This window comes from Euphorbia lathyris, chromosome 2 (genome assembly GCF_963576675.1).
Source record: "Euphorbia lathyris chromosome 2, ddEupLath1.1, whole genome shotgun sequence".
Classification (NCBI taxonomy): Eukaryota; Viridiplantae; Streptophyta; class Magnoliopsida; order Malpighiales; family Euphorbiaceae; genus Euphorbia; species Euphorbia lathyris.
In genome coordinates, this window is record NC_088911.1 from 60,160,761 (window position 1) to 60,170,243 (window position 9,483).

The following is a 9,483-nucleotide window of genomic DNA, read 5'->3' on the forward strand; positions in this document are numbered from 1 at the left end:
GTATGGAAATTGATATTCTTTATCTGTTTTGCCAGCAAGATGAGGAAACACAGTCTCACTTCGGAGAAAGCCTATGATAGGTTGATTTTTGAAAACTCTTCACAATCAACGTATGGAAATTGATATTCTTTATCTGTTTTGCCAACAAGATGAGGAAACTATCCAGAAGAAACCTCCAGTTCAACCTATCAATGCCGCTGGCTTCACAAAATTCAACAAATTGTTGATTTTTGAATTCTCCACCATTATCACTTCGGATGTGAGCTAACTTTAGGTCTTTATCATTTTCAAGTTTTCTACTAATGTTGAAAACGTCTCAAAGGTTTCATCCTTGCTACTTAGCAAGATGATCCAAGTGTACCGAGAGAAGTCATCTACAATGACCAAGGAAAATCTCCTACCATCCAAGCTCAGCGGCTGGACTGGTCCGAAGAGATCCAAGTGTAGCAACTCGAGTGGACGTTTGGTTGAGACAATGTTTTTACTGTGAAAATATTTTTTAGTTTGTTTTCTATACTGACAAGCATTGCATAATTGATCCTTTTCGAACTTAAGTTCTGGCAGTCCCTCAACTAATTGCTTTCTTGCTAATTTGGCCAGGAGGTCCATGCTTACATGACCAAGTCTCCTGTGCCATAGCCAGGAATTTTCTTCCTTTGACACTAAGCATACATTTTTTGAAAATTTCTTTTCCAAATTCAGCATAAACACATTATCAACACGAGGGGCAGTTAAAATTAATTCATTTGTTTTTCCCTCGAGTATTTTACATCCAGTGTTATCAAATATAACTTTTCTGCCGTTCTCACATAGCTGAGCTATGCTCAGTAAGTTATATTTAAGTTCACTGACTAGGGAGACTGACTCAATAGTAGGATTACCACCAACGGTTCCTGACCCTACTATCTTACCCTTTTGTTGTCTCCGAAACTTACGCTTCCACCCCGTTTACGCACAAGTGTGATGAACTGAGTTTCATCACCAGTCATATGCCTCGAGCATGCGCTGTCAATGTACCATATTTTTTACTTCTCAGCACTCCTCAGGCTTACCTGCAATATAGCTAGTTGTCTTTAGGTACCCAAGTCTTTTTGGGTCCTTGTTTGTTAGGCTCAGCAGGTGAAACATCATGTTTAATCTTATGACGATACACTTGGATAGTGTGTCCAATTTTCCCACAAAAGTCACAGCTGACCTTCCGTTGGGGATATCTCACTGACTGGTCAGCACCCCAGTGCTGAGCATGCCAGCACACCTTTGTGGTGTGTCCTTCCTTCCCACAGAAGTCACACTGGACATTCCGCTGAGGATTCCATCTCTGCTGACTAGTACTTCGGTACTGAGTATTCAGAGGAATATTTTTTTTATTCGGAACCTTAAATTGATTCTGAATAGATGTGACGTCCTTTCTCAGTTTCTTAGAATCTGATTGGACCTCAGAGACAAACTTGTGCATAGTTTCTATGCTGCTATGCAAAGTTGAGTTGTCTTGGAGAAGATATCGAAGGTCACTGAGTTTGACCTCTTCAATCTCGTCACATCGCCTGCTGAGTGCTTTAACCTTCTTGTTACACTTTTTGATAAGTGTGTAGAGGTCACTCATGGCATTTATCATTTCATTTCTGAGCAGGGGTAGTGATATTACCGTAGTTGAGTGTGCCTCATCGTCAGATGCAATGGAGGGGTCAACATGCTCAGAAACACAAGGCTCAGCAAGCTCATCAGCCATGAAACAAATCTTTACTGACTCAGTGGCATCAACTTCTGATGATGATGACTCATCACTGTCACTCCAGGTTGCCACCATTGCCTTCTTGATGTTCCTCTTTTCCTTCCTCAAGGTAGGACAGCTTGATTTGATATGGCCAGTTTGATGACATTCAAAGCATGTGATGGGCTTTGAGTCGTACTTCTTGTACTTGCTGTCGCTGGACTCAGCTTTGTACTTATCAAACTTCTTGTAAGGCTTCTTGGAATGTTTGTCATTCTTTATGAACAACCTTTTCATTTTTCTAGTGAACATGGCCATTTCTTCATCGTCTGTTGAGCTCCCATCAGTGGAGTCAGCTTTCATGACAAGAGACTTTTGCTTCTTGTCCTCAGACTTCTCCTTCACCTCGAAGTTCTTTATTGAGATCTCATGGGTCAGCAGAGATCCAATGAGTTCATCATATTTGTAGGTGGTCAAGTCTTGAGCTTCCTCAACAGCAGTTTTCTTGGCTTGCCAGCTTTTGGGAAGACTCCTCAGTATCTTCTTGACTTGCTCTTCCTCAGTAAAGATCTTGCCAAGTATTTTGAGCTCGTTGATTATGTTTGTGAATCTTGAGTTCATTTCAGAGATTCCTTCATAATCATTCATTTCAAACAGCTCGTACAACCTCATGTGATGGTTCACCTTGGACTCCTTAACTTTGTTGGTTCCTTCGTAGGTGACCTCTAGTTTCTTCCAAATTTCCTGTGCTGACTCACAACCTGAAATTTTGTTGTACTCTGTAGCATCTAACGCACAGTGAAGCATGTTTATAGCTGAAGCATGATTTTGTAGCTTCTTGAGGTCATCTTCTGTCCACTTAGTCTTAGCTTTAACAACCGTTTGGCCGTCAATAGTTTCAACAGGAACAAATGGGCCTTGGACTATAGAAAGCCATGCACTCATATTTGTTACCTGAATGAAGTTTTTCATTCTGTTCTTCCAAAAGGTGTAGTTAGACCCGAAGAACAGAGAAGGCCGAGTAATGGACAGTCCCTCAGGAAGAATCTGAGTTGTCGGATTTCCTAGGAGGAAATGAGTGCTGTTCTCAGCCATTGTGGAGATCAGCTCAAGATAGTTATATCTTGCTCAGTGAGCTTTTAAGCTCTGATACCACTTGTTGGTCCCGTGCAACGTGACAAGATTAGTTCCAGGGGGCGGGATAGGAATTATTCAAAAAAATTTGTCCGTTAAGGCTGATTTCTTTTCCTTAGGAAAAGGTTTACACAGTAGTGTTGAGTAGTTTAGGACACAAGCTTAGTCAACTAGTGACTAAGTCTGTTTCTTTTCTTGAGTCAGGAGATAGCACTAAACTCTATTCCTGAAATCAGCTTCTCAGTGCACTCAACTCAGTATGAGTTCGTTACTTGATCAGTTTTATAGCAAGCAATATATAAAGAAGTTAAGGGTTAGAAATGTGTTACTCAGCAGACATATCCTAGTTCGGCCTCTCCGCCTACGTCCAGTCCCCGGAACTCGTTCCGAGCTTTTTGAATCCTCTACTGAGCTCTTTAAAGGTAGAGCACGAAACCTTTTACAACAGAAGCTAAGTATACAAGAGTACCTTCCTCTATTCCTCTACTCACTCCTATTACTACCGCTGAGTACTATAACCGAGTACTCAGCTTCTCCTTTCCATACTTCTAGAAATGATAAGTGTTTGTCCTAAACAACAATTGCTAAGACACTTTAGATGAATAAAATCACTCTAGACTTTTACACAAGATTGGAATTGGTATAAGATTTGCTTTGCTTTTCTCACAGAACTTCAAGTATCAATTTGGTCAGCGTTTCGACTTAATTGAAGATCTGCTTCGAATGAAGAATTTGAGAGGCTTATTTATAGTGACACTTCAAGCACCGGTGATTTCGAATTTCGAAATAACCATTGGAGACAAACGGCTTCCTGTCACTTTCACTCAGTACATGCTCAGCGTCCTCGGCCAATCATATTCTTGTATCTTCTGTCTTTGCCAGTGCTCAGCGGCTTTTCGTCAGATGAAACAAAATGTTCCCACATTTATGGCAAAGTCTTCCAGACAGCTTCCTGCGCCTTCTGAGCTTTACCCAAAGTAGAAATACTTTGTCTCCAAGTTTATTCTGTTCTGCCGTTGACTTGTACTTCGTGTCGTTTAACTCAACAGCTTCATCTTGAAGCAATTAGAAAAAGGCTTCTCGATTCTTCTTGTTGCTAGGCTTATGTCTTACTCAGTACGACGACGTTTTGTCTTCATGGACCGTGAGGTCTTGATCTATTGACTTGGGGTTGACTTCCACTTATGGGCTTTTAGGCTTTTTATCTTAATGTCTTATAAATCAAATAACTCAACATTGAGCAAACACATTAGTATGAATAAATCAAAGCATTTAAATTTAATGTGTTGGAATATTTTTATCATACATAAATAATTTTGTCAAATCAAAATCATGTGGAAAGGTGTTTCAACAGTTAGTATGAGAGCAAGCTTTGATGACCCCGATAGGAATGGCGGACCAAACAGCAGCTATTTTGACAACCTAGTAGGATGTACAACAGACAGCTACAAAACATGCCAATGAGAGGACAAACATTGATATGGTTGGCTGGGAACCTCCACAACACGGGCTCAAGCTCAATTTTGACGCCACTCTAATTCGAGGAACAAGCAGGATTGAGATAGGAGCTATTATCAAAAATGACAGAGGAGACTTTGTTGCAGCAAGATACAGTCTGGTTTTTGGAAATTTCAATCCGATGCTGGTGGAAGCAATCTCTTGCCGCAAGGCTCTAAGCTAGATTAAGGAGAGAGGAGATGAGTATATATGCATAGAGGGTGATACTAATATTATTATAAATGTGTTATGTCAAGAAGGCATGGAAGACTTATTGAGTTTGGGATTAGTTATCGATGATTGACGGGCTATAAGGCCATGTTCTTTTTGACTGAAATTAAATTAACTTAACTGAATTGAATTGAACTGAACTGAACGTAATTTAACTTAACTTAACTCCACCAAATAATTATAATTATAATAAATTATATATATATATATATATATAATGATAAGTTTTATACATAAACAATTATAATAAATAACAAATAATAATAAATGAGATATATAATGATAAATGATATATTATATATTATATATAAATAATTATAATTATAATAAAAAATTATAAATTATATATAAAAAAAATTATAAATTATGTATAAGTAGTTATAATTATAATAAATAATGATGAATTATATATAAATAATATTGAACTATAAATTACATATAAATTATAATAAATTATATATAAACAATTATAATAAATAATGATAAATTATATATATAAATAATGATAAATTATAATATATATATATAAATTATAAATTATATATAAATAATTATAATTATAATAAATAATGATGAATTATATAAATAATACTAAATTATAATAAATAATAAATAATAATCTTTTTTTTTGGTAGGAACAGGAAAGAAAAAACAAGCAACAAAAAACTAGCCTGGGATTAGCCTAGGGAAGCTAACCCCGATCCTATCATTTAACAGAAGAGACGAGAGAGAAGGAGGGTGAACCGAAAGGGTAGTAACACCTAACGTCCCCTCATGACCAGCAGCAGCCAACCGATCCGCGACATGGTTCTGCTCTCTGAAAATATGAGTGAAGTCTAAGGACTCAAAGGAGGAGAGAAGCCTATTAATAGCTCTGATAAGGTTGCGGCTTCTGGAACCAATGGCATGATCATCAGAAATCAGTTTGATGGCCTCCATATTATCAGACTCCATAGAGAGCCTCTTAACGCCCAGCCTAATCGCAAGCTTGATGCCAGAGAGAATACCCCAGAGCTCAACAGAGAAGGAAGAACCCAACCCCAAATTCTGGGTGAACCCAGAAAGCCAGGCTCCCCCCGCATCTCTAAGCACACCACCACCAGCAACCTTACCATTGATGAGACAGGAGCCGTCAGTATTCAACTTAACAACCCCTTCTATCGGCCTGCTCCATCCCACAAGATGGACATTACCACTCTGGGAAGGCCTGGCCAGGGAATCACCTTTGAAACTCTCAATAATAGAGGAAAGTTTATTCGAGAAGAACTCAGCACAGATTGACAAGAACACAGTTTTATTACCAAAAATCTCCTCGTTTCTCCACTTCCAAACTTGGTGGCAGACAATAGCAAAGAGAATGTCACCATGCTCTATGTAAGACAGTAACTTCCCCCTAATACCCTCAGAGAACCAGACATTCACAGAGTGGGCCATGAAAGAAGAGAGGATATGGTGAGGAAGAATTTGTTTCCAAATCTCCTTACTTTAGGGCAGTCCCTCAGGGCATGGCACAAAGTTTCAACATGGCCTCTACATCTACTGCAATCTCCAGAAACCGCCAGATGTCGTCTGTGCCTATCTGAATTAGTAAGCAACCTGTCCTTAACTCCCAGCCACAGGAAACTCCTAACCCGGTAAGGGACTTTGAGAGCCCAGATAGACTTCCAAGTGTCCGAGGGAGGATCGGACCTGTTAAGGGTAAGGGCTTCAAAGGCAGACTTGCAAGAATAAACTCCCTTATTAGTCAGCGCCCAGCAGTGCCTATCCATGTCTTCCTCTTGATTGCTAACCTTCACTCCCTGAATTCTAAGGAGGGTCTCAAGGCTTAAGAAACTATCAAACTTAGGCCAGATCCAGTCCCCTTCAGAGTCAACCACATCTGCTATCCTCCAGTTTCGGATGTCCCTAGGCGGGGGTTGAGAACACACCTCTATCAAAGGTTTGTCCCCAACCCAGGTATCAAACCAAAAACTAATGGATTTACCATTACCCACCTCTAGACCCACTCCCAGGCAGAATTCTGCAAAAACGGCGATGAGACCTTTCCAGAGGAAAGAGCAATTGATGACTCTCTCCTTAGGGCCCCCGAAGATTTTATCCTTCCGGTACTTACCACAAAGAAGGCGAACCCAAAGAGAGGAGGGGTCTTGCCACATACGCCAAAGGAGCTTCATTAATAAAACTTTGTTATTATCCTTAGCTTTCCTAATGCCCAGCCCACCAGAAGCTTTTGGCTGACACACCTCACTCCAAGGCACAAGATGGATCTTTCTTCCCTCCGCGGCTTCCCCCCACAGGAATCTACGGTTAATCTTATCGAGATTATTAAGCACAGGACCCGGAAGCTGACAAGCCTGCATGATGTGATTGGGAGCAGCACAATTAACTGATTGGATTAGCGTGAGGCGGCCAGCAAGAGACAGAGTCTTGGCTTTCCACGAGGCACACTTCGTATTGGCCTTATCCAAGGTATCTTTAAAGGAAGCCTTGGACACTCTCTCACTGTGGAGGGGAATACCCATATACTTCCCAAGAGAAGCAGTAAGAGGAATACCTGAAAGATCACTTAATCTTTTGGTAAAACCCTCATTGTCTTGATTCCTAAGGTTGCCAAGCCTTCTTCCGAATAACCTCATCTTCATACACCCAATCACCATTAGAATCCTTAATGGCCTCATCTTCATAAATAATAATCAATTATATATAAATAATTATAATTATAATAAATACTGATGACTATTGAGACGCCAATGGTGAGTGGATTTTTGAGGAGGAGGACATTCGGCGCCTTGCCCTTGATTTCTACAAGGACCTGTTCAGAGAGGAAGCTGTGGACCTAGAGAGTGCCCACTCTGGCATTTCCTTTCCTCGTTTGGGGGAGGATGCTATTAATAATGCTTTCCATCCCATTGAGCTTAAAGAGATCGATCTGGCCTTCTCCAGCATCAGTTCCACTAAGGCTCCTGGTATTGATGGTATCCCCGCTAGTTTCTATCATAAACACTGGGACACTGTTAAAGAGGGTATATACAGCTTTGTGTTAGGTGTCTTTGGTGGTTCGAACGATATCAGTTTGGTTAATAAAACCCTCATTGTCTTGATTCCTAAGGTTGCCAAGCCTTCTTCCTTTCTCCAGATGAGACCCATCAGTCTTTGTAATGTCTTGTATAAAGCTATTACTAAGATTGTGGCTAATAGAATCCGGAAGATCCTTCCTGATATTATCAGCCAAAATCAAGGGAGCTTTGTTCCTAGAAGACAATTGATGGATAACGTTGTTATTGCCCAGGAGGTTGTCCATTCTATGAAGATTAAGAAAGGCAAGAAAGGGATCGTGGCTCTCAAGCTGGATCTGGAGAAAGCCTATGATAGGTTGAACTGGAGCTTTCTTCTGGATAGTTTAGCCAAAGCTGGTATCCCGGAGAACTGGAGGAATTTGATTGGAAAGTGTATCTCCTCTCCTGTTTTCCAGGTTATGATCAATGGGGATATGTCGGATGAGTTCTCTCCATCCAGGGGTATTCGTCAAGGGGATCCTATGAGCCCCTTCCTTTTTGTTATTGCCATGGAAAGATTGTCTCACCTGATCCAATAGGCGGTGAGTCTGGGGATGGGAGGAAGATTCACCTGGTCCCTTGGAAGGAAGCCTGCCAGCCTAAGAGCAGGGGGGGTCTTGGTATAAGGCAAGCTAAGGACAATAATAAAGTCCTGTTAATGAAGCTTCTTTGGAGAATGTGGCAATCCCCCTCCTCCCTTTGGGTTCGTCTTCTGTGCGGCAAGTATAGGAAAGATAGAATCTTTGGTGGCCCGAAGGAGAGGGTTGTCAGCTGTTCCTTCCTCTGGAAAGGGCTTAGTGCTGTTTTTGCTGAGTTCTGTATGGGGATTGGCTTGGAGGTGGGTAATGGGAGATCCATTAGTTTATGGTATGACACCTGGATTGGTGACAAACCGTTGATTGAGGTGTGCATCGCCCCTCCGCCGAATGATCTCCTCTCCTGGAGAATTGCTGATGTGGTGGACTCGGAGGGAGACTGGATCTGGTCTAAGTTCGACTCCTTTCTTAGCCTGGAGACCCTCCTTAATATTAGAGGTGTGAAGATTAGTAATCAGGAGGAGGATAAGGACAGACACTGCTGGGCCTTGACTAATAATGGTTCTTATTCTTGCAAATCGGCCTATGAAGCTTTTACCCCTAATAGGGCTGATCCTCCCTTGGAAATTTGGAAGTCCATTTGGGCCCTCAAAGTCCCCTACCGCATTAGGAGTTTCCTATGGCTGGGAGTCAAAGACAGGCTCCTCACGAATGCAGATAGACACAGAAGGCACTTGGCTGTATCTGGTGCCTGTAGCAGATGCAGCGGCCATGTGGAAACCTTGTGCCATGCTTTGAGGGATTGCCCGAATAGTAGAAAGGTTTGGGAAGGGGTCCTTCCTTACCACATCCTTCCTTCCTTTATGGGGTTCTTTGATATTGACTGGTTCTCTGAAGGCGTTAATGGGAATTTGTTGGCCAGTATGGAGCACGGGGCTATTCTCTTCGCTATTATTTGTCACCAAATGTGGAAATGGAGGAATGAAGAGTTATTTGCTGAGAAGACTGTCTTTATTCCTGACCTCCGGTTTTACTTCTCGAAAAAACTCTCTGTTATTACAAAGAGTTTTGAAGGAGAGCCCCTGGTTCACCCCTCCCCGGTTAAAGAGGTCCAGTTAGTTGGTTGGAGGAAGCCCAGAGAAGGGGTTGTCAAGTTGAATACGGATGGCTCCTGCCTTAGTAATGGCAGAATTGCTGCTGGTGGAGTTCTTCGGGATGCTGGTGGCGCCTGGCTGGCTGGGTTTACCCATAACTTAGGTACGGGCTCCTCCTTTACTGCGGAGCTCTGGGGGATCTTGTCTGGCATTAAACTCGCCAT